The sequence below is a fragment of the Doryrhamphus excisus genome, chromosome 5 (genome assembly GCF_030265055.1).
Source record: "Doryrhamphus excisus isolate RoL2022-K1 chromosome 5, RoL_Dexc_1.0, whole genome shotgun sequence".
NCBI lineage: Eukaryota > Metazoa > Chordata > Actinopteri > Syngnathiformes > Syngnathidae > Doryrhamphus > Doryrhamphus excisus.
In genome coordinates this window covers 1,184,694-1,207,841 of record NC_080470.1, presented here as the reverse complement: position 1 = coordinate 1,207,841, position 23,148 = coordinate 1,184,694, and the positions used below count along the sequence as shown (strand labels likewise).

The 23,148-nt window shown below is 38.2% G+C and overlaps 1 protein-coding gene across 6 annotated transcripts in view; it reads left to right on the top strand.

Moving 5' to 3' along the window:
- Positions 1 to 14,584: 14,584 nt before the first annotated feature.
- The window catches only part of ptprsa (protein tyrosine phosphatase receptor type Sa), a 355,150-nt gene continuing 346,586 nt past the window's right edge, over positions 14,585 to 23,148 (top strand). For all 6 annotated transcript variants that reach the window (XM_058074048.1, XM_058074046.1, XM_058074043.1 and 3 more), the window contains exon 1: positions 14,585 to 14,910. The gene's annotated coding sequence lies outside the window, so the exon portion shown is untranslated. The remainder of the gene's footprint in view (positions 14,911 to 23,148) is intronic.

Below are 23,148 nucleotides of genomic sequence, written 5' to 3'. Positions count from 1 at the left end.
TTAATATTTATATCAATTTTTTATTATATTATATAAATAAATATTATTATATTTATATTATAATATTTTATATTATGTCATGAATATAATATAATATATATTATAATTATTTACTAATGTATAATATATAACATAAATATATAGTATTATATTTATATTATATAATAATATTTTATATTATAATGTCATATATAATATAATATGTATTATATTATATTTATATCAAACTTATATATATATATTTATTATATATATGTATTTATTTATATATAGAAATGTAAAGCCCTGTATATAAATATATATATATTTATATATATATCTAATTAATATTATCTAATTTAATATGTCAAGTCTATGCAACTAAAATTATTATTTTTCCTCTTAAAATTTTCTTAATATTTTCACCTTATTCCCATAAATATGTGTGCCCAAAGACAGCTGGGATAGGCTCCAGCACCCCCCGCGACCCTTGTGGGGATAAGCGGAAGAAAATGAATAAATGAATGAATGAATTAAATAAATAAATAATTAAAATAATTTCTGAGAAATTAAGAATATAATATTTATATGTATATATATTGTATTATTAATATCACACATTAGTAATTTATTATTATTAACTCTCCAACCAACTTGACCAGGGAAAGAAAAAAAAATGGAAATTTTTTATGTGATGTTTTTTGTTATGTTTTTTATGTTTTATTTTTTTATGTTCTATTTATTTTAATAACTAAATGCGTAGCCTTGTGACGCAAAATGATTAGTAAAAGCAGTAACGGCGTTGAATCACTCCACTGTGGAGAAAAAGCTCATAAATTAGAAAATTGAGTAAATTTGTGGAAAATGAATGTATTGTTATGAATATACATTATGCTGTTGAATGGGGACATAACTTAATTACAATGTTTATTCATTAGTAACTATGTTTGCGGGATAATTAATATGGAATTTGTGTCGCATTGGATGACATTGATAGGTATTCCGAACATTTTGTCAATCCCAATGTAGATAAATGCACGTGATTTATATGTTTAAGATGGGAAAAATTCTTAAATGAAAATATGAATTCCATGCCCAAGAGGATTAAGGCAGCGTTAGATAACAATGCAGCTCACGCTTTCGCTGTGCATGAAGACTTGCCCGTGTAGCAGTGTTTTCATGTTAACTTTATTTGCATATTGTGTAAGGGGCAAACGGTATTGAACGTGACATATATGTACACGCATGTGCTGAAGAGATACATGGCCTTGTCTGTTGAGCTTACTTCCTCCCCTAATGCTACTTTCATGCCCACAAGCTGATGTTGTGTAGTTATGACAAGCCGGTGTTATTGTCAGAGGTGATGCGCCTCACCAAGGTTAAGTCAGACCTTATCACCGCGCCGGTGCACAAATTATGTTGCTTTGCAGGTTGTTGGGCGGAAAAAAGGGAGCTAAAGGTTGCTGATGATGTACTGATGGTTGTGTGTACAAACCCCGAGTGCATCACGTTAAACCTACTCGGGGAACCTGATATTATTGTTAAAGGTACATGAAACTTGGGACTTTTTGCTCCGAGTTGTATGAGATTTACGGTTCTTCACTCGCCACTTTGCAGTTCCAATTCCGTGGCTTCACTCTAACATGTTTTTTAAAAATATTTTAAATAATAAATCATGCAGTTTTCTGTTTCTGTTCGTTAAATATTATGCATATTGAGGTGAATTTTTAACTCAACATTAACAATTTTCTAAAATGCACGGTGGTCGAGTGGTTAGCGCGCAGACCTCACAGCTCAAAGACCCAAGTTCAATCCCACCCTCGGCCATCTCTGTGTGGAGTTTGCATGTTCTCCCCGTGCATGCGTGGATTTTCTTCGGGTACTCCGGTTTCCTCCCACATTCCAAAAACATGCTAGTTTGCTAACATGCTAAACATGCTAAACATGCTAAACATGCTAAACATGCTAATTAGCGACTCCAAATTATCCATAGGTATGAATGTGAGTGTGAATGGTTGTTTGTCTATATGTGCCCTGTGATTGGCTGGCCACCAGTCCAGGGTGTACCCCGCCTCTCACCCAAAGACAGCTGGGATAGGCTCCAGCACCCCCGACCCTCATGAGGATAAGGGGTAGAAAATGAATGAATGAATGAATGAATATGCAATTGCGACTGAAAAAGTGGACGAGCGCAGGCCTCACAGCTAGGAGACCCGCGTTGAATTCCACCCTGGCCATCTCAAGTGAAGTTTGCATGTTCCCCCCCGTGCCTGTGATGGTTTTCTCCGGGTATAAAACATGCTAGGTTAATTAGCGACTCCAAATTGTCCATAGGTATGAATGTGAGTGTGAATGGTTGTTTGTCTATATGTGCCCTGTGATTGGCTGGAGACGGGTCCAGGGTGTACCCAGACAGCTGGGATAGTCTCCAGCACCCCTCGTGAGGATAAGCAGTAATCTGTAATAAAAATCCCAAATAAAAACACAGGATGTTGTTGCTATAGGGGTGTTATTTCATGCATGGAGGTCTCTAATCATGTTGAGAAAAAAATATATAGAAGGTCATAAAAAGGTTTTCTATGCTCTAAATCTGAAAATATTTTCTGTTTATAAATAAGGTAGCATTCTTTGCCAAAATTAATTCAGCACATTCAGTTTCGAATCCAATTAAACGGGATAAACGAGGCTAAAAGGAAGTGAAAAAAGTTGTGAAATGCTGTTTTCCAGTTTACTATGACGTTATGCAGGAAAAGAAGAAGCCAGATTTGTGTTTATTTGGAGTTAATTTGAAATGGCATCGAACCTCAAGTACATGTATCTGCAGGCATCCATTACGGGACTACATCTTCAATTCAGTCATTTTATTCCGCGGGGGCCAGATGTGGCCGGCGAGTCGTGATGTAGTACACAAAACAACAAACCATCCATTATTTGTTTGCTCCGTGATGTTTTGCATGCAGTTGCATTCACCTTACTGGCCACTAATATTAAAAAGACGTCCAGTTAGCAGACCGTCACAAGAGATTGCATGCTTGACTACTTTCTAAACGGACGTCCATTAGGGTGCATCAGATTTTTTAATTGATTTTTAATTAAATTTTTATTGATTTTTAATTTATTGTTAATTGATTTTTAAATTGATTTTTAATTTAATTTAAAATTGTTTTTTACATTGATTTTTAATTTATTTTTAAATTCATTTTTAATTTATTTTTAAATTCATTTTTAAATTCATTTTTAAATTCATTTTTAAATTCATTTTATAATGAAATTTTAATTTCATAATATCAATTTGGCTGGCATTTCATTTTTTCCTAATGAACATAAAATGTATTTTGCAAAGTTTTGAGGAAATCCATTGAGATTTAGGGGTGCCACTTCACACGTGAACTTTTGTAAAATTTCGGAAAATGTGCAATTTCTAGTCGAATTGCCAAAAAGTTGACCTGGAAATGTTGAGTACAATGAACTTCCATACAACATAATTTTTTTATAGTGTTATCAAAATAAATATATTTGTTTTCTCTTTGGGCAGATTTCAAGATTCTCCATTCATTTGTCCTATTGACAAAATGAATGGCGGTAAATGGGACATGTTCACATGGCCTTACTTTGAATTTTATGTAGCAGTGATGCATATTTGACATACATATAAAGTTTAAACACTTTTTTTATTTTATTTGTATTTTATTGTAAAATAAAACGGCAATAGTAACATATTTAAATAACGATTCATGGCAACCATTGAACTGTTCAGTACTTTATTCCACAAAAACTGATGTAGGTGGCACCTCTAAATAATCATGTATTGGAAAAATGTGTTGTTTCTACATATATTGGAACACTTTTAGTACCCAGCCATATCAAAATTCAATAATTATGTTTTTTGATGCACCCAACATATCAACCCGCCACCACGGGTGACGATTATTGACACATTGTGAATATTTTTCCAAGTCCATACAGGACTTCCCAGAACTATTTTAACAGCTCTACCCTCCAAATATCCTCAGTCGCGGTGACAGGCCGGCTTTGTGAAGATGGTGCATTCACGCAGATATCTTCTGTGAAATGATCACACGTTCGCCCACCTCAACGTCCTGTCAGGCTGTTGCTATAGATATCCACACAAGCGAAGCTCCAAGTAGACGCCAAGGACTGAGAGGCAGTGAGCAGAGGAGGCAAATGAGGAGGAAAAATTCGTCGGAAAAGAGAACGAGCAGAGCGAGCCTCAGAGACACCGAATCGGGGAAGATAGCGAACGGGGGATCCGTAATAATGCCGCCGCTAGTGACTTTCACAAAAAACACGTAAGAAGTGTGAAAGTGTGGAATGATAGCAAAGGGGAAGGAGCGGGAAAATGAGCCCTGCTACCTGTCAGGCGCATCAAAGCCTTGTCGTGTCAAATCTTCACCACCTCGCACCCGTTATCACGCCCTCGGTGGCGGCGCCTAATGAGCCGAGAGCCTTGCATGACTCCTGTATATATACGCCGTCTCGTGCACGTCGCCATTAAAAAAAAAAAACGCATGCGATACAGACTCATTTATCGCAATGGAAAACGGCTCCTTGTGGAATTTGATGTATAGGCCGAGGTATGAATGTGAGTGTGAATGGTTGTTTGTCTATATGTGCCCTGTGATTGGCTGGCTGGCGACCAGTCCAAGGTGTACCCCGCCTCTCGCTCAAAGACAGCTGGGATAGGCTCCAGCACGCTCCTCAACCCTCGTGAGGATAAATGGTAGAAAATGAATGAATGAATAATTGTATGGTCGGGCTGCACGGTGGTCAAGTGGTTAGCGCGCAGGTCTCGCAGCTTGGAGACCCGAGTTCAATCCCACCCTCGGTCATCTCTGTGTGGAGTTTGCATGTTCTCCCCCGAACATGCTAGGTTAATTAGCGACTCCAAATTGTCCATAGGTATGAATGTGAGTGTGAATGGTTGTTTGTCTATATGTGCCCTGTGATTGGCTAGCTGGCGACCAGTCCAAGGTGTACCCCGCCTCTCGCTCAAAGACAGCTGGGATAGGCTCCAGCACGCTCCGCTACCCTCGTGAGGATAAGCGGTAGAAAATGAATGAATGAATAATTGTATGGTCGGGCTGCACGGTGGTCAAGTGGTTAGCGCGCAGGCCTCGCAGCTTGGAGACCCGAGTTCAATCCCACCCTCGGTCATCTCTGTGTGGAGTTTGCATGTTCTCCCCCGAACATGCTAGGTTAATTAGCGACTCCAAATTGTCCATAGGTATGAATGTGAGTGTGAATGGTTGTTTGTCTATATGTGCCCTGTGATTGGCTGGCCACCAGTCCAGGGTGTACCCCGCCTCTCGCTCAAAGACAGCTGGGATAGGCTCCAGCACGCTCCTCAACCCTCGTGAGGATAAATGGTAGAAAATGAATGAATGAATAATTGTATGGTCGAGCTGCATGGTGGTCAAGTGGTTAGCACGCAGGCCTCGCACCTTGGAGACCCGAGTTCAATCCCACCCTCGGCCATCTCTGTGTGGAGTTTGCGTGTTCTCCCCCGAACATGCTAGGTTAATTAGCCACTCCAAATTGTCCATAGGTATGAATGTGAGTGTGAATGGTTGTTTGTCTATATGTGCCCTGTGATTGGCTGGCTGGCGACCAGTCCAAGGTGTACCCCGCCTCTCGCTCAAAGACAGCTGGGATAGGCTCCAGCACGCTCCTCGACCCTCGTGAGGATAAGCGGTAGAAAATGAATGAATGAATAATTCTATGGTCGGGCTGCACGGTGGTCAAGTGGTTAGCGCGCAGGCCTCGCAGCTTGGAGACCCGAGTTCAATCCCACCCTCGGTCATCTCTGTGTGGAGTTTGCATGTTCTCCCCGTGCATGCGTGGGTTTTCTCCAGGTACTCCGGTTTCCTCCCACATTCCAAAAACATGCTAGGTTAATTAGCGACTCCAAATTGTCCATAGGTATGAATATGAGTGTGAATGGTTGTTTGTCTATATGTGCCCTGTGATTGGCTGGCCACCAGTCCAGGGTGTACCCCGCCTCTCGCCCGAAGACAGCTGGGATAGGCTCCAGCACCCTCCGCCACCCTTGTGATTATAAGCGGTAGAAAATTAATGAATGAAATTATGGGAATAAAGTCCTAATTACGAGGAAAAAATTCATGAGAAAAAAGTTGAACTTGTCAGAAACAAAAAAAAACAGCTTTCATTTATGGGAATAAAGTGAAAATATTAAGAGGATAATGTCAATAATAATCTCATTTTAGTTGCATAGACTTGAAATATTAAATAAAAGTCAAAATATAATGAGAAACAAAAAAAAATTACTTTTTGAAAAATTAAGTTAGGAGAAAAGTTACAATATTATGAGAATTATGTCAAAAAATTATGTAAATAAAGTCCTAATTATGAGCTGGGATAGGCTCCAGCACCCCCTGCCGCGATCCTCGTGGTATGGATGTGAGTGTGAATGGTTGTTTGTCTATATGTGCCCTGTGATTGGCTGGCCACCAGTACAGGGTGTACCCCGCCTCTCGTCCCAAAGACAGCTGGGATAGGCTCCAGCACCCCCCCCCCCCCCGAATGAATGTGCCTCTCATGAGTCACTGAGGAAGTGGTTCAAATGAAAATTGAAATGAAAAGTTTTCCCAAAATGCATTCCTTCGAAGCAACACATTCATTGAGGAGCTGCGATGACGTCAGCCTCCCTCTGGGATCTAGGTCCTCTGGCTCTCACTGGTGGACAGAGGGAGCACTGATAGTTTGGGCTTTTGGATTATAAGGGTTAAGTCCCCCCCCCCCCCACCGATATTGAATCCAGTAAATCTGACCAGTATCAGGCCAATACCGATCCCGAGTATTGCATCACACCATCCCTAAATGAAAGCACTAATATGGTTTGCTTGACTGCCTTTGAGAAGGGAAAGAAGTAAAGTAGAGAGGGTACAAATTAGAAGGAATGGTGTATGATGAAATAGTTCTGAGGACGTGTGGTGAGAAAGTCAAAAGACTTTTTGAGGAAAGTGGGCGTACAATTGCTGCTGTATTTATTTAGAAATAAGTCAAGCAAAGCAGAGGCCGTGGTTAGTGAGTAACACAAGTTTGCGTGAAATTATTTGTTTGTGAGAAAGGGCTTTGCTCACTGCCTCATCCACTAATCGTACAAGTCGAGTAATCCCTCGTTTATTGCGTTTATTTATTCCAGACTCGACCATAGTGAAAGAATTTCCGCAAAGTATTGTTACTTATATATATAAAAAAATTGTTAGAGCATAGAAAACCTTTTGAAGATCTTCTAAACTTCTTTTTTTTTAAACATTATTAGAGCTCTCTCGACATGAAATAACACCCCTATAGTCGTCATTACTGTTTCCCCTGATTTAATTCTAAAATGTGTACTTTACTACATTATTTGCTTTGAATAATAATACGCTCATGTATGCTATACAGTAGTAGTTATTTTGTTTTATTAGTTATTTTTGCTGTTGCCCAGCAGTTTCCTAATTGAGAGGAAGCTTGGGGAAAAAAAAGAAAAATATTTTTCCATGACCCGCTAAGCTAACTTCAGTGATGTCAAAGCAAATTCAAAGAAGAAAGAGAGTCTTGGCAGAAAACTCTACCAAATATGCGGCACAAAGTTGTTTTTTCCCGGAGTAGTGAAGGCCCCAACCTTATAATATTCTCTTAAGGGGAGGCTCGCTGTGCCATACTTTGAAAAGTCCTGTTGTAAACAATCCTCTCTCAGCTTGTTTCACCTATTTTCAAGAAAATAAAAGCACATCTATCACAGTAAATGGAAATTACTGAAACTTTATAATGCTTCTCAAAATGAGGTTTTAATTGACTGAAGGGCTAATGTGAATGTACGGAATGGGAAGTAATTATTCCTCCTATAAAGCTTTCTGGAAAAAAAAAAAACCTAAAAAAATTGCCAAAGATGCTCCATTTCCAATCGATTTTTTTGTAAACAAACCCCCCCCCCCAAAAAAAAACATGTGATCGATATATTCTGCTAGTATATTTTCTGGACTATAAGTCTCACTTTTTTCATAGGTTGGCTGTTCCTGTGACTTATACTCCAGAGCGATTTATAAATGAAAAAAAACTACCATATTTTCTGGACTATAAGTTGCACTTTTTTTCATAGGTTGGCTGTTCCTGTGACTTATACTCCAGAGCGACTCATAAATGAAAAAAAACTACCATATTTTCCGGACTATAAGTCTCAATTTGTTTCATAGGTTGGCTGTTCCTGCGACTTATGCTCCAGAGCGACTTATAAATAAATAAAAAAATACCATATTTTCCGGACTATAAGTCTCACTTTTTTCATAGGTTGGCTGTTCCTGTGACTTATACTCCAGAGCGATTTATAAATGAAAAAAAACCTACCATATTTTCTGGACTATAAGTTGCACTTTTTTCATAGGTTGGCTGTTCCTGCAACTTATACTCCAGAGCGACTCATAAATGAAAAAAAACTACCATATTTTCCGGACTATAAGTCTCAATTTTTTTCATAGGTTGGCTGTTCCTGCGACTTATGCTCCAGAGCGACTTATAAATGAAAAAAAACCTACATATTTTCCGGACTATAAGTCTCACTTTTTTTCATAGGTTGGCTGTTCCTGCGACTTATACTCCAGAGCGACTTATAAATGAAAAAAAAAACTACATATTTTCCGGACTATAAGTCTCACTTTTTTTCATAGGTTGGCTGTTCCTGCAACTTATACTCCAGAGCGACTTATAAATGAAAAAAAAAAAACTACCATATTTTCCGGACTATACGTCTCACTTTTTTTCATAGGTTGGCTGTTCCTGCAACTTATACTCCAGAGCGACTTATAAATTGTGTAGCTGAATAACCATTGTGTTAGCATATCTTACACCTAGCCTGTTCTCAATTCTTTTATTGTTAGAATTTGCCTTCCAAGAGGACGTAATGTCTGTTTTGGTCAAGTAGTTTGGAAAATAAATTACCCGCAAAAAAATGCGACTTATACTCCAGTGTGACTTATGTATGTTTTTTTATACCTAATTATGCATTTTTGGCCTTGTGCGACTTATACTCCGGAGCGACTTACAGTCCAGAAAATACGGTATTTTCCTGAGACTTACATATGTTTTGCTATTGATTACTAAAGAACGAAAAAATATACAAACTAACTAAAATGGGACAGAAGTGGTCGTCCTTTGAAAAATGGCGAGGATTGAATGAGTTAATGCGACATTGCTAGCATTTTTACCTCCGTCAGTGAGTTTATATGCAAATTGACCGTTCATAACTGCTACATGAACATCGCATACATATTGGATTTATGTCTGTATACAAATTTTATTGTTAGAACTTGCCTTCCAAGAGGACGTAATATCTGTTTTGGTCAAGTAGTTTGGAAAATAAATTACCCGCAAAAAATGCGACTTATGTATGTTTTTTTCTACCTAATTATGCATTTTTGGCCTTGTGCGACTTATACTCCGGAGCGACTTACAGTCCAGAAAATACGGTATTTTCCTGAGACTTACATATGTTTTGCTATTGATTACTAAAGAACGGAAAAAGATACAAACTAACTAAAATGGAACAGAAGTGGTCGTCCTTTGAAAAATGGCGAGGATTGAATGAGTTAATGTGACTTTGCTAGCATTTTTACCTCCGTCAGTGAGTTTATATGCAAATTGACCGTTCATAACTGCTACATGAACATCGCATACATATTGGATTTATGTCTGTATACAAATTTTATTGTTAGAACTTGCCTTCCAAGAGGACGTACTATCTGTTTTGGTCAAGTAGTTTGGAAAATAAATTACCCGCAAAAAATGCGACTTATGTATGTTTTTTTCTACCTAATTATGCATTTTTGGCCTTGTGCGACTTATACTGCGGAGCGACTTACAGTCCAGAAAATACGGTATTTTCCTGAGACTTACATATGTTTTGCTATTGATTACTAAAGAACGGAAAAACATACAAATTAACTAAAATGGGACAGAAGTTTTTATGCATTTTTGGCCTTGTGCCGGCGGACCGTATTTAAATACTCGGTGGGTCGGATGTGGCCCCCGGGCCATAGTTTGCCCACCTCTGCTCTATAGGGTTACTGGACTCGGCCATCCAGGAGGGACTCAGAGTTGAGCCGCTGCTCCTTCCCAGAGACCGGGAAGTAAGCGTATGAAATTAGTTACTAAAATGAAATTATTTTTCCTCATATTCCATTGTTATTAGTGCAAAAATGATGACCTTTTCTTGTGAGATTAGACCATTTTTCTCTCCATATCCTTCTGTTTTCTGTTTGTTTTATCACCTTGTCATCCGACTGCTGCAGGTCAAACATTCAAAGGCGCTCACACATGTCAACAAGTGAACCTCCCCATCCCATGAATACAGATCAGACAGAACATGAAATATAGATCACACGGATGGTCAAACAGATAGCAACAGAAGAGAAAAAAGTGCATTTTTTTTTAACCTTCTCTTATAGAAGCTTCTCAGGATTAAGTGCCTCAGTCCATGTCTGTACATTAATGGAAGTATGGATGGACATGGCGCCCCGCGACAGGCTACATCGCAGCTTGTCCCTGTGGCCAAATAGTTCCACTAAAGTGAAGGAAAGGCACTTTAAAATAAATTGATTAAGAAAGCAGCTTCAAGTTGATTGATTAAACATCCGTGCAGCTTTTTACTTTCAGTTTTTCAGCCTGCAGGGAAGTCAGGGTGCAGAAAATACTTCATATCCGGTGAGGACTCTTTGTGTATTTTGGGCAAAAACTAATATGCTACTTGACTATGACAAGTCGAAAAACTGCCCACTTGTATCCGCAAACATTAAATCTCACGCCATTGAAATGTGGCAGTGGTTGACCGGGAAACTTAATTAATAGGAATATAGTCATAAGAAATATTCCGATTTTTTAAGACTTTCTTTGAACGCAACCTCTCATTGCTCATAATAACACGGTTAAAGCGTGATTCAAATCCCTTGCTACTATTATGCAAATACTTGTGCCATCTTTTTGCTTAATTAAAATTTCGAGTTGTTAATATATACAAATATTTATAAACATGTCCTGTCCTTTATCTTTCTATACATAAAATACAGTAAAAATGACATATTTCAGACATATTTCCGGGTTTTGATTACTCAGAATTAATTAATTGGAAAACTTTGATTAATCTTGTATTTTGGTGTGTCTTCTATTCTGTTTATTTGCTTTATTCAACTTCATTCTTCTGTAAAGTGTCTTTGAGTATCTTGAAAAGCGCTATACAAATAAAATGTATTATTATTATTATTATTATTATTAATCTGCTTTAAAATTGTAGTCATTTGACAACCCTAATATGATATAACAAATGTGACATGTTGGGGTTATGGCCTGTGTGGAGATGACATCATAGTTATCAGATTCAGCAGACTTGGTCTAACAAGGACAGAAAAACGCTGCACAAAGAAACAAAAGAAGAATTATTCCACATGATCGGTGTCGGAATCGGTCAATTTCACTCATGGATGATTGGTATCAAAATCGGCAACATAAATCCCTCGTATTTACAAAGTCATAAACAGATTTTCCGTGCTCCAACTACAAAAATATTCCATGTATTGACTTGGAATCCTATATCGTGGAAATTAATTGATCGCTGGCAAGTCTTTAACCAAATAATTAATTAAGACAAAAAATCCTTAGCAATAGCACAAACTGGGTCTAACAAGGACAGAAAAACGCTGCACAACTGTGCAAGAAGAAACAAAGAAACAAACAGGAATTATTCCATATGATCGGTGTCGGAATCGGTCAATTTCACTCATGGATGATTGGTATCAAAATCGGCAACATAAATCCCTCGTATTTACAAAGTCATAAACAGATTTTCCATACTCCAACTACAAAAATATTCCATTTATTGACTTGGAATCCTATATCGTGGAAATTAATTTATCGCTGGCAGGTGTGTAACCAATTAATTAAACCAGGGGTGACTGTAATCATGAAGGACAAAAAAAATCCTTAGCAATAGCACAAACTGGGTCTAACAAGGACAGAAAAACGCTGCAGACAAATATGTGAGAGTGTGTAGTTTAAGACAGGTGGTCACCTGGCAGCTGCACTAAATAGTAGGCGTCAAACACCAGTGTCAGTATCAACAGTGAAGAGTGGTAGTGTATATATTTATACTTTTCATCTGTTTATTTTGACAAATATCTGTGTTTTTGTTGTTCATGTGTTGCAGTGCTGGTATTTTTTATATCATATTTATCTTTTATACTGAGGAAATAAGCCAATTACAGTTTTTGCTATTGACTTTATTTTGCTTAAACAGGGGAGTACTGTCGTACTTTACAGTATCACCCACTCCTACTGACTGGACCCTAAGTAAATATTATTTTTTTTTTTCTTTCTGCCAATGCCGTGACTTCATTATTCTCTGTACGTGAGCTCGCCTTTGCTCTCTTTGCATAAAAACTCCCAAGATATCCCAAATGATTGGGCTGAGAAAAAAAAAATAATAATAATAGCTCTCTAATCCTAAACTTGCCGCATATTTTGTTATTTGATTACATCAAATCCCTCGAGCAATCGTGCCGCCATTACGGACTATACGGAAGAAATGTGGAAACAACAATAAGAGCCCCTCAGCATTTAGACAATAATAAACGCTTGCCTCTCAGCGTTCACGCCGGAGGAAGAAGAACCCTGCATCAGCATTCACACACTCACTTTTTGACACACAGATGCATTCGATAGACAAAAGGAATTCAACAACATCATTTTAGCATTCACGCTACATTTTATGTGCTTTCGAATCTTTTTCTTGGAATCATTGAAATCTGTGGCCAGTTGGGTAGGGCGGCAAATTCTGCAGGGACACATAATTGACACGACTTGTTATAAGTAAAACCATCAGTTATCCTCAAGCCCAAAGTGTGTCAGTGTGCTAGTCTAAGTAACGATATTTAGCGATTAGCCAACCATTATCATCCGGTCAGACTTGAGTCACAATTTTTTCATGACTTTGGACTAGACTTGGTAATATCATTAAAGACTTTTTTGACCTCAGGACATGACTCAGATTCTAGTTTGATTATGTTTTTTTTTTTTTTTTTTTAGCCCGGTCTGATGTGTGAATGTAGCATTCATCGTTTTTTTAAATACGGCAACATGAGTAGGTATAGCGTCACTCAGAATTCACTTAAAACCTGTAATAAAATAATTGTCACAAGAAGAATGTAATTTATGAATTTTTTTTAAAGCCAAAATCTCAGTAAAAATAGAAAATTTATGGATTTTTGTCAAGGTTTTTGAGTGGGACGAGTTTTTCTCTTTCCGAATGTCCTCTCCGAAAACAATGGTATCCATGGAAAGGAATATTCCAATCTCTTGTCTACATGCGCCGCTATAATCAACCAGAATAGTCAATGGGGCATGCCCAGTAAAACGTAAACACCAACATCACGTGATACCGACTTCCTCGAGTTTTTGGAATAACTCCGTATTGCCAGTTTTTCCGGTTGGTCCGGTCTTGAAATTTTTGTCAGGGTGCGTTCTTCTTTGTGGTGTTTTTTCTTCTTCTGTTGTTTATTGGCGGTTGGCAAGCGGCTTTCGGTGTGCGTTAGCGCCATCTGTGGAACAGAAGAATCTAAACCCTAAGTCCACTTTGATTCAAAAAGAAAATACATATCTATATAAAACATGTCCCGAGTTTAATTATAAAATATTAGCAAGATTGAACTTTATCTTTTCGTGTTCCCGGGTGTGTTCTTTCAGCGAATTCTGAGATATGACGTAACACGCAACTCCAGACGGTCTTCGGTTTTAAAAATGGAGGCGAGAAATCGGCACTGGACTGCTAAGCAAATTTTTTTTTTTGATCAAAATTAAATTTCAAGACTGGATTAACAAAAAACTGTCAATACGGAGTTATTCCGACAAGTGAAAGAAAAACTCAAGGAAGTCGCTATCACGTGATGTTGATGTTTACATTTTACTGGGCATGCCCTATTGACTATTCTGGTTGATTATAGCGACGCATGTAGACAAGAGATTGGAATATTCCTTTCCATGGATACCATTGTTTTCGGAAAAGTCATTCGGAAAGAGAAAAAACTCGTCATGTAAACGTGGCTAATGTAAAAGAACAGACCAGTTTCTAACGACATATTAACCAATCACGGATTGTTAAAGCACGTTTTCCTTTGTAGTGTAATGTAGAGGGATATCGATCATGGGGATTTTGCTCTTCTGTGATCAGCTTTATCTTTAAGATACCCCTACAGGGGAGGCAGCACAGTACCCCCCCCTCCCCCCTTTCCCTCCTCCCACTTCTGAGCTTTACTGGACCACACCTCCTGTGAGGCGTGGGCAGCAGCGTGACTCCATCACGTCAAAAAAAAAAAAAAAAAAAAAAAATATGAAAACACATATTAATGTCAGGAGCATTTTAAGTATGAAGAAAATTACAAGTGTGTAATTAATTTTTTTTTTTAAATTTTCCCGCCCTAATGCCAAGCGGAGAGGTGTGCTTTATGCTTTATGGAGAGAGAGAGACAGCGGCGCTCGTACGCGAGGAGAGGGAGGGCCCGTACGCATGACATCATTCCCTCAGAGTCGGTGCGCGGACTCGCTTGTGGTTCCTCCAAGTGCGCACGGCGGCTGCTGAGGGAGCAACTCCTCCTGCCGAAACCCAGACGCGCGTCCTCATCAGCAACCTGCGCTCCCGGGCTGGATTTTTTAAAAGAAATACATCCAAATACTCCTGCGTATTTAACCCGCTACAGGAACTCTTCCACGGCTTCTTACTGGACCCACAGCAGAGAGGACGCACACTTCCTGAAAAAAAAAAAAAAAAATTAACAACCTCGGGATTATTATTTCTTTTAAAAACATGAAGATGTAAGGGTTTACGCGCTGCAAAGAACCAGAAAGAAACTCCCACTCTGATAAAAGGTAAGATGGCTCGCTTGTGTGCACTCTTTACATCGATTCCACACCAAGGGTGCGGGACTCCCACGGTCTTTACTGACAATGCGTGTTCACGCAAGTCGTGGCTTCCTTTCAAAAGTCATGATTTTGTGCTAAATAAATTCCACGAGTGTCACCCGAACACTGCAGGTGTCGCCACCACGGACAGATGAGGTTGGTGGAGCCGTGGTGCTGAAAGGACAGTTCCACGGGACTCCTATTCGCTTTACACAAATGTAATTGGAATATTTGGGTCCATGTATACGTGGCTATTGATGCAAAGCCCCCCCCACCCCAAAGACCCCCCCACCCCCACCCCATCACCACCACCACCTCCCAGTGCTATTGCCTTGCTGGATTTCAAGTATAATGTATTTCTGAATCATACTTGGGGTGTGGGAGTGGGAGTGAATGACATTATCATACATGTTCCTTGAATTTGGAATGCTGAACAATTCCCTGCATATTGTCACTTTTTTTTTTTTTTTTTTTCCGGAAGCATTGATTTGGATTGCTTATTTTCCGATCCGTTGCTTCCACTTCTGGGCTGCACGGCGGTGGAGTGGTTAGCGCGGAGACCCGAGTTTAAGCCATTTCTGTGTGGAGTTTGCATGTGGGTTTTCTCCGGGTACTCCGTTTTTTTTTTTTCCCACATTCCAAAAACATGCTAGGTTATAATTAGCGACTTTAAATTGTCCATAGGTATGAATGTGAGTGTGAATGGTTGTTTGTCTATATGTGCCCTGTGATTGGCTGGCTGGCTGGCTGGCTGGCGACCAGTCCAGGGTGTACCCCGCCTCTCGTCAGAAGACAGCTGGGATAGGCTCCAGCACCCTCTTTTTGTGAGGAAAAGCGGTAGAAAATGAATAAATGAATGATTCCCACTTCTTCTACCATTTCTCTGTGGATTCCCAGCTTCGCCAAAACATAGTAATCATATATGAATCATCAAGTGGACATATGTTGGATATGGACTGTCAGGTACTTCCTTAGCATCAAGTCCAGTCATAGGTTGGATATTTGTTATTGTATTCCCTTATTGGATCGACCAAATAGTCAACTTTTGCATGAAAACATGTGCTTTCACATTCACATTTGTTTATTATTAGTATTAGTTACACATTGTTATGAATTGATAAATTAAAAAAATACCAAATATATAAATAAAATAATAAAATATTTTTTAAAATAAATAATATATAAAAAAATAAAAATAAAAAAAAAATTAAAATAATAAAAAAATAAATAAATAAATAAAAATAAAAACTCAAACTGCTCCAAAGAACAATATCTTGCCACCACCCCGGTTGTTAAAAAGAAAATAGTCTTTTTTTTTTTTCTCCCCCTCTGGAGCTGCAGTAACTTGGTTAAAGCTTTTTTTTACGGTGCCTGGAAATGGCTCACAGTGCTTGCAGTGCAGTGTAATGTAATCAAATTTATGATGTTGCTGTGTGTTACAATTCTATGTTATGCTCTGTCTCATAAAAAAAAAAAAAAAAATCGTAACCTCCCCCTCCGCCCATCGATGCTATGTTGCCCAGGAGGAGGCATCCAAGCAAGGCAGGTAACATCCACGAGTGGATTAGTATGCTCACTCACTGCCTGCCTCCTTGCCTCCCTTGCAAGCAGCCTTCTTGGAAATAGTCCAAATCCTTTCTGAAATACATTCTGACTTATGCTACCTCAGATTTATTCTGGCAACCAATCATACGCTTCTTGATTTTTTATTTTTTTTTTTACTTTTCCATATTTCACTTTCAATTTACATTACACATAAAGTTTAGTCTCCTGCACTGAAGTAATTAAAATTCAGTCAACAGATGCATGAGATGGTGTTTACACACCGTGAGATGCTGTGGCATGCATTTTCCATTGTGATGCACGTCTTCATGTGCAAAAGCACCACAGGGATTTACAAGCTATGATTTGTAAGATGTTAGATAATCACTCGACATTACGTCCTTTTGGAAGGCAAGTTCTAACAATAAAAGAATAGAGAACAGGCTAGGTGTAAGATATGCTAACAATGGTTATTCAGCTACACAAAAAATAAACAGAAACAGAAAAGGTGTCCAGTGTTTATGTAACATAAACAGTTTTTTCCATTTATAAGTCGCTCTGGAGTATAAGTCGCAGGAACAGCCAACCTATGAAAAAAATTGAGACTTATAGTCCGGAAAATATGGTAGTTTTTTTCATTTATAATTCGCTCTGGAGTATAAGTTGCAGGAACAGCCAACCTATGAAAAAAATTGAGACTTATAGTCCGGAAAATATGGTAGTTTTTTTCATTTATAATTCACTCTGGAGTATAAGTTGCAGGAACAGCCAACCTATGAAAAAAGTGAGACTTATAGTCCGGAAAATATGTTTTTTTTTTTTATATTTATAAGTCGCTCTGGAGTATAAGTCGCAGGAACAGCCAACCTATGAAAAAAAGTGTGACTTCTAGTCTAGGAAATATGGTACTTTTTTCATTTATAAGTCGCTCTGGAGTATAAGTTGCAGGAACAGCCAACCTATGAAAAAAGTGAGACTTATAGTCCGGAAAATATGGTAGTTTTTTTTTCCATTTCTAAGTCGCTCTGGAGTATAAGTCCCAGGAACAGCCAACCTATGAAAAAAAGTGAGACTTATAGTCCGGAAAATATGTTTTTTTTTTATATTTATAAGTCGCTCTGGAGTATAAGTCGCAGGAACAGCCAACCTATGAAAAAAAGTGAGACTTATATCCGGAAAGTATGTTTTTTTTTTTTTTTTTTTATAAGTCGCTCTGGAGTATAAGTTGCAGGAACAGCCAACCTATGAAAAAAATTGAGACTTATAGTCCGGAAAATATGGTAGTTTTTTTCATTTATAATTCGCTCTGGAGTATAAGTTGCAGGAACAGCCAACCTATGAAAAAAAGTGAGACTTATAGTCCAGAAAATATGTTTTTTTTAATTTTATTTATAAGTCGCTCTGGAGTATAAGTTGCAGGAACAGCCAACCTATGAAAAAAGTGAGACTTATAGTCCGGAAAATATGGTAGTTTTTTTTTCATTTCTAAGTCGCTCTGGAGTATAAGTTGCAGGAACAGCCAACCTATGAAAAAAAGTGAGACTGATAGTCCGGAAAATATGCTAGTTTTTTTCATTTATAATTCGCTCTGGAGTATAAGTTGCAGGAACAGCCAACCTATGAAAAAAAGTGCGACTTATAATCCGAAAAATACGGTGTTAGTTTTTGATTAGAAATGGTGGAGAACCAGCTTTTTGTTTATTTTGTTTATTTTTGTAAACAAATTTGAGAAATTTTGTAAAATTACATGTTGTGTACTATAAATCGGTACATGTTGGTAGGTCTGGATTGAAATTAAAAACCTCTTGCGTTCCCTGCGATACCCCGAAGGGTAGCAACGCATCAGTAACGCAAAAAAAAATAATGAGTTCAGATTTATTCTGGCAACCAATCATATGCTTCTTGATTTTTTTTTTTTACTTTTCCATATTTCACTTTCAATTAAGATTCAGTCAAGAGATGCATGAGATGGTGTTTACACACCGTGAGATGCCGTGGCATGCATTTTCCATTGTGATGCACGTCTTCATGTGCAAAAGCACCACAGGGATTTACAAGCTATGATTTGTAAGATGTTAGATAATCACTTGGAATTGTAATTCTCGTACAGTCGCTGAAACAGGGAAGTATTCTTGTCGTTATTAAGATGTGGTGGCACCCGGTGATCATGCTGACAGGAGGGAGTCAATCTCTGAAAGATGGACAGCCATTAGAGTCCGTTGTGCAGAGAGTTAATGGGTCGGATACATTTTTATCAAGCGTAGCCTTAGCTGTTCGTTCAGAACCGTTGTGTTACCGATTGGCTTTTTGGTACCGCTGCATCTGTTCCAAACATGCCCCCCCCCCCCCCTCCCTTCCATGTACATTTCTTGACTTGCCATCAATCAAGCAGCCTCTTTGTATGTATGAGATGGGTGATTGTAGGGCATGCTCAAGCATCCGTTGTTTTCTCCTGCTGTAATGCACCTCAATCATGCTCACCTGTCACAAGGCAGTCAAGATTGTTTCGGGACCCGTGCTAGAGGCCGCTACTGTAAAAAAAAAAAAAAAAAAAAATGACGGGTCCACACGGTGTCAGGATCACTAGAGCACACCGGCACAATGTAGCTTTATTGCATTTGCGAGATGAGCTATATGTCATGTTCTGCAGAGTCATTACGGAGCAGTCCGAGCGTGTGGTCGTGTCGTTTGTGCCGTCAAAACGCATACAGATGGTTGGCGGAGCTGTTGGTTCGAAGCCGTCGACGCAGATCTGGCTTGCATTTTTTGCCGTGGGATGAAGAGGAAGAGGAGAGCGGCTATCATAATCATCATAATCCGACAATGACGTGTGCAATGGACGACATCCAGCATAAGGGTCGCACTTATTTTTCTTGAAAGTCATTTGAAAATTAGCTTGAATTAGCTGAAATATACTGTACAGTATATTATGTTTTACAAGCAGTACAATAAACGGGGTGATTCCTTTGAGCGGTTTAGGGGTGTGGTGCTTTGCTCGAGAGCGCCTTCGTAGTGTTCGGGAAGCAGACTAGCATCTCTTCAACAAGCAGTTCCAAGCAAAGTCGTTCTGGTCTGAATCTGATGCAGTCAGTGATTTGTACAAACAATAGATGATTGTGGTAGGAATGGAATATTTTCCACTTTGGTTTGTACTGCCACATATTTGCGCTTGTTCATAACAGAATGGAACATATTCCATTCCTAACAGATCTTAAGGCTACGTTGACACTGCAGGTCAGTTTTGATTTGTGTGCTCGTTTGTAATGGTAATGGTAATGGTAATGGTAATGGTAATGGTAATGGTAATGGTAATGGTAATGGTAATGGTAATGGTAATGGTAAGATTAAGATATGCCTTTATTCGTCCCTCAGTGGGGAAATTTGTAATTTGTAATGGTAATGGTAATGGTTTTATTTCATCCCATAGTCAGTTCCCAGTTCCACATGTCCAAAAGGAGTAGAAAGAAGCAAAGCTTATTAAATCCTACCCCTCCATCTGGTACTTTTACAATCACTAACTGTTACATTTGTTCACTTCCTGCTTTCCTAATATAATTTTTTATAAATTTGTTGTTGGTTTTTTTTTGTCAAATCAGTTCCCAGTTCCACATGCCCAAAAGGAGTAGGAAGAAGCAAAGCTTATTAAATCCTACCCCTTCATCTGGTATTTTCACAATCAGTAACTGTTACATTTGTTCACTTCCTGCTTTCCTAATATAGTTTAAGTTTTTTGTTGTTGTTTTTTTTTGTCAAATCAGTTCCCAGTTCCACATGTCCAAAAGGAGTAGGAAGAAGCAAAGCTATTAAATCCTACCCCTCCATCTGGTACTTTTACAATCACTAACTGTTACATTTGTTCACTTCCTGCTTTCCTAATATAGTTTAAGTTTTTTTTTTTTTTTTTGTCAAATCAGTTCCCAGTTCCACATGTCCAAAAGGAGTAGGAAGAAGCAAGCTTATTAAATCCTACCCCTCCATCTGGTACTTTTACAATCAGTAACTGTTACATTTGTTCACTTCCTGCTTTCCTAAAATATTTTTTTGTCAAATCAGTTCACAGTTCCGCATGTCCAAAAGGAGTAGGAAGAAGCAAAGCTTATTAAACCCTACCCCTCCATTTTGTACTTTTACAATCAGTAACTGTTACATTTGTTCACTTCCTGCTTTCCCAATATAGTTTAAGTTTTTTTTTGGTTTTTTTTGTCAAATCAGTTCACAGTTCCACATGTCCAAAAGGAGTAGGAAGAAGCAAAGTTTATTAAATCCTACCCCTTCATCTGGTATTTTCACAATCAGTAACTGTTACATTTGTTCACTTCCTGCTTTCCTAATATAGTTTAAGTTTTTTTTTTTTTTTGTCAAATCAGTTCCCAGTTCCACATGTCCAAAAGGAGTAGGAAGAAGCAAGCTTATTAAATCCTACCCCTCCATCTGGTACTTTTGCAATCAGTAACTGTTACATTTGTTCACTTCCTGCTTTCCTAAAATATTTTTTTTGTCAAATCAGTTCACAGTTCCATATGTCCAAAAGGAGTAGGAAGAAGCAAAGCTTATTAAATCCTACCCCTCCATTTTGTACTTTTACAATCAGTAACTGTTACATTTGTTCACTTCCTGCTTTCCTAATATAGTTTTTTTTTTTTTTTTTGTCAAATCACTTCCCAGTTCCACATGTCCAAAAGGAGTAGGAAGAAGCAAAGCTTATTAAATCCTACCCCTCCATCTGGTACTTTTACAATCAGTAACTGTTACATTTGTTCACTTCCTGCTTTCCTAATATAGTTCAATTTTTTTTTTCCAATTTTGTTGTAACAATTATCTGCCAACCAATCAATCAAACAGCATGTCCCTGCACTAACAAATGCTAAATACTTCAGAAAATAACAACATTCCAGAATCGGTGGAAATGATGGCGGCTTAAGATGACACACGTCTAAATTCAAAGGACTGCAAAGAAAGACGGAAATTGTTTTCTTAGGACCGCCGATCTTCGTCCATGGTCACTGCGTCACTCTAATTACCGAGAGAGCGCTACAGGCTTGTTAGTTGTCACCTCCAGGTGAACAGCGGGCTATTTTTTTTCCCATTATATTTTTCTTCCTGCCTTTGGCAAAGTTTGAAAACAGGAGCAGCAAAATGTCAATCTCTTACTTTCCTTATTTCTTCCCATCTTCACCTCTATCATTACAGCCGCCTACCAGCATATAAAGGCTATTTGTTTTCACTTCAGTCAGGCTGAATGAGAACGGTAAGAATATTGAACTATACGTATTATATAGCTCCAATCTTTAACAAGTCCACTTGCTGAATTGGTTTGGGTTAATCTTTACAAAATACAAAGTATAATGTGACAGAGCATTTTTAATTGCCTTCAGCCCTTCTGTCCAATTACAGCATATTCTCCAGTAAAGCTTGTCAGGAAGCATATGGTTCTCAAATCCATATGCAAATAGAGGCTGGAATATTTAAAAAAAAAAAAAAAAAAAAAAGGAAATTGTCCTTGTGCCTTTTTGAGTAGCGATTTGTAATTTAAAAAGGTTCAGACCACTTTAGAGCAAGTCTTGACAAACAGTATGAGGCCATAAAATGACCTGGTTTGGGTTGACTGTGACGCTTGACGCTTTAATGGCTTTGACGCGTACATATTTCCCTGCAACATGCTTCAATGTCAGGAAGAGTGATCACATCCTGCATGATCCATTCCCTGGGTAAAGAAAGAAAAATCACATGCCAAGATGAAAACTTTGGCTATGTTCACAATGCGGGTCAATTCCGATATTTGGGACCATATGCGATCGGATTTTTTCATGTTAGTGTAAACAACATAATTCAGATTTCCGAAATCCAATATATATGCGATGTTTATGTAACAGTTATGAACGGTCAAGTTGCATCTAAACTCACTGACGGAGATAAAAATGCTAGCAATGTCGCATTAACTCATTCAATCCCCGCCATTTTAGTTATTTTTTTTATCTTTTTCCGTTCTTTAGTAATCAATAGCATAACATATGTAAGTCTCAGGAAAATACCGTATTTTCTGGACTGTAAGTCGCTCCGGCGTATAAGTCGCACAGGGCCAAAAATGCATAATTAGGTAGAAAAAAGCATACATAAGTCGCACTGGAGTATAAGTCGCATTTTTTGCGGGTAATTTATTTTACAAACTACTTCACCGAAACCGACATTACATCCTCTTGGAAGGCAAGTTCTAACAATAAAAGAATAGCGAACAGGCTAGGTGTAAGATATGCTAACACAATGGTTATTCAGCTACACAAAAAATAAACATAAACAGAAAGTCGCTCTGGAGTATAAGTTGCAGGAACAGCCAACCTATGAAAAAAAGTGAGACTTATAGTCCGGAAAATATGTTTTGTTTTTTTTTATTTATAAGTCGCTCTGGAGTATAAGTCGCAGGAACAGCCAACCTATGAAAAAAGTATGACTTATAGTCCATTATATATTGTAGTTTTTTTCATTTATAAGTCGCTCTGGAGTATAAGTTGCAGGAACAGCCAACCTATGAAAAAAAGTGAGACTTGTAGTCCGGAAAATATGTTTTTTTTTTTTTTATTTATAAGTCGCTCTGGAGTATAAGTTGCAGGAACAGCCAACCTATGAAAACAGTGAGACTTATAGTGCAGAAAATATGGTACTTTT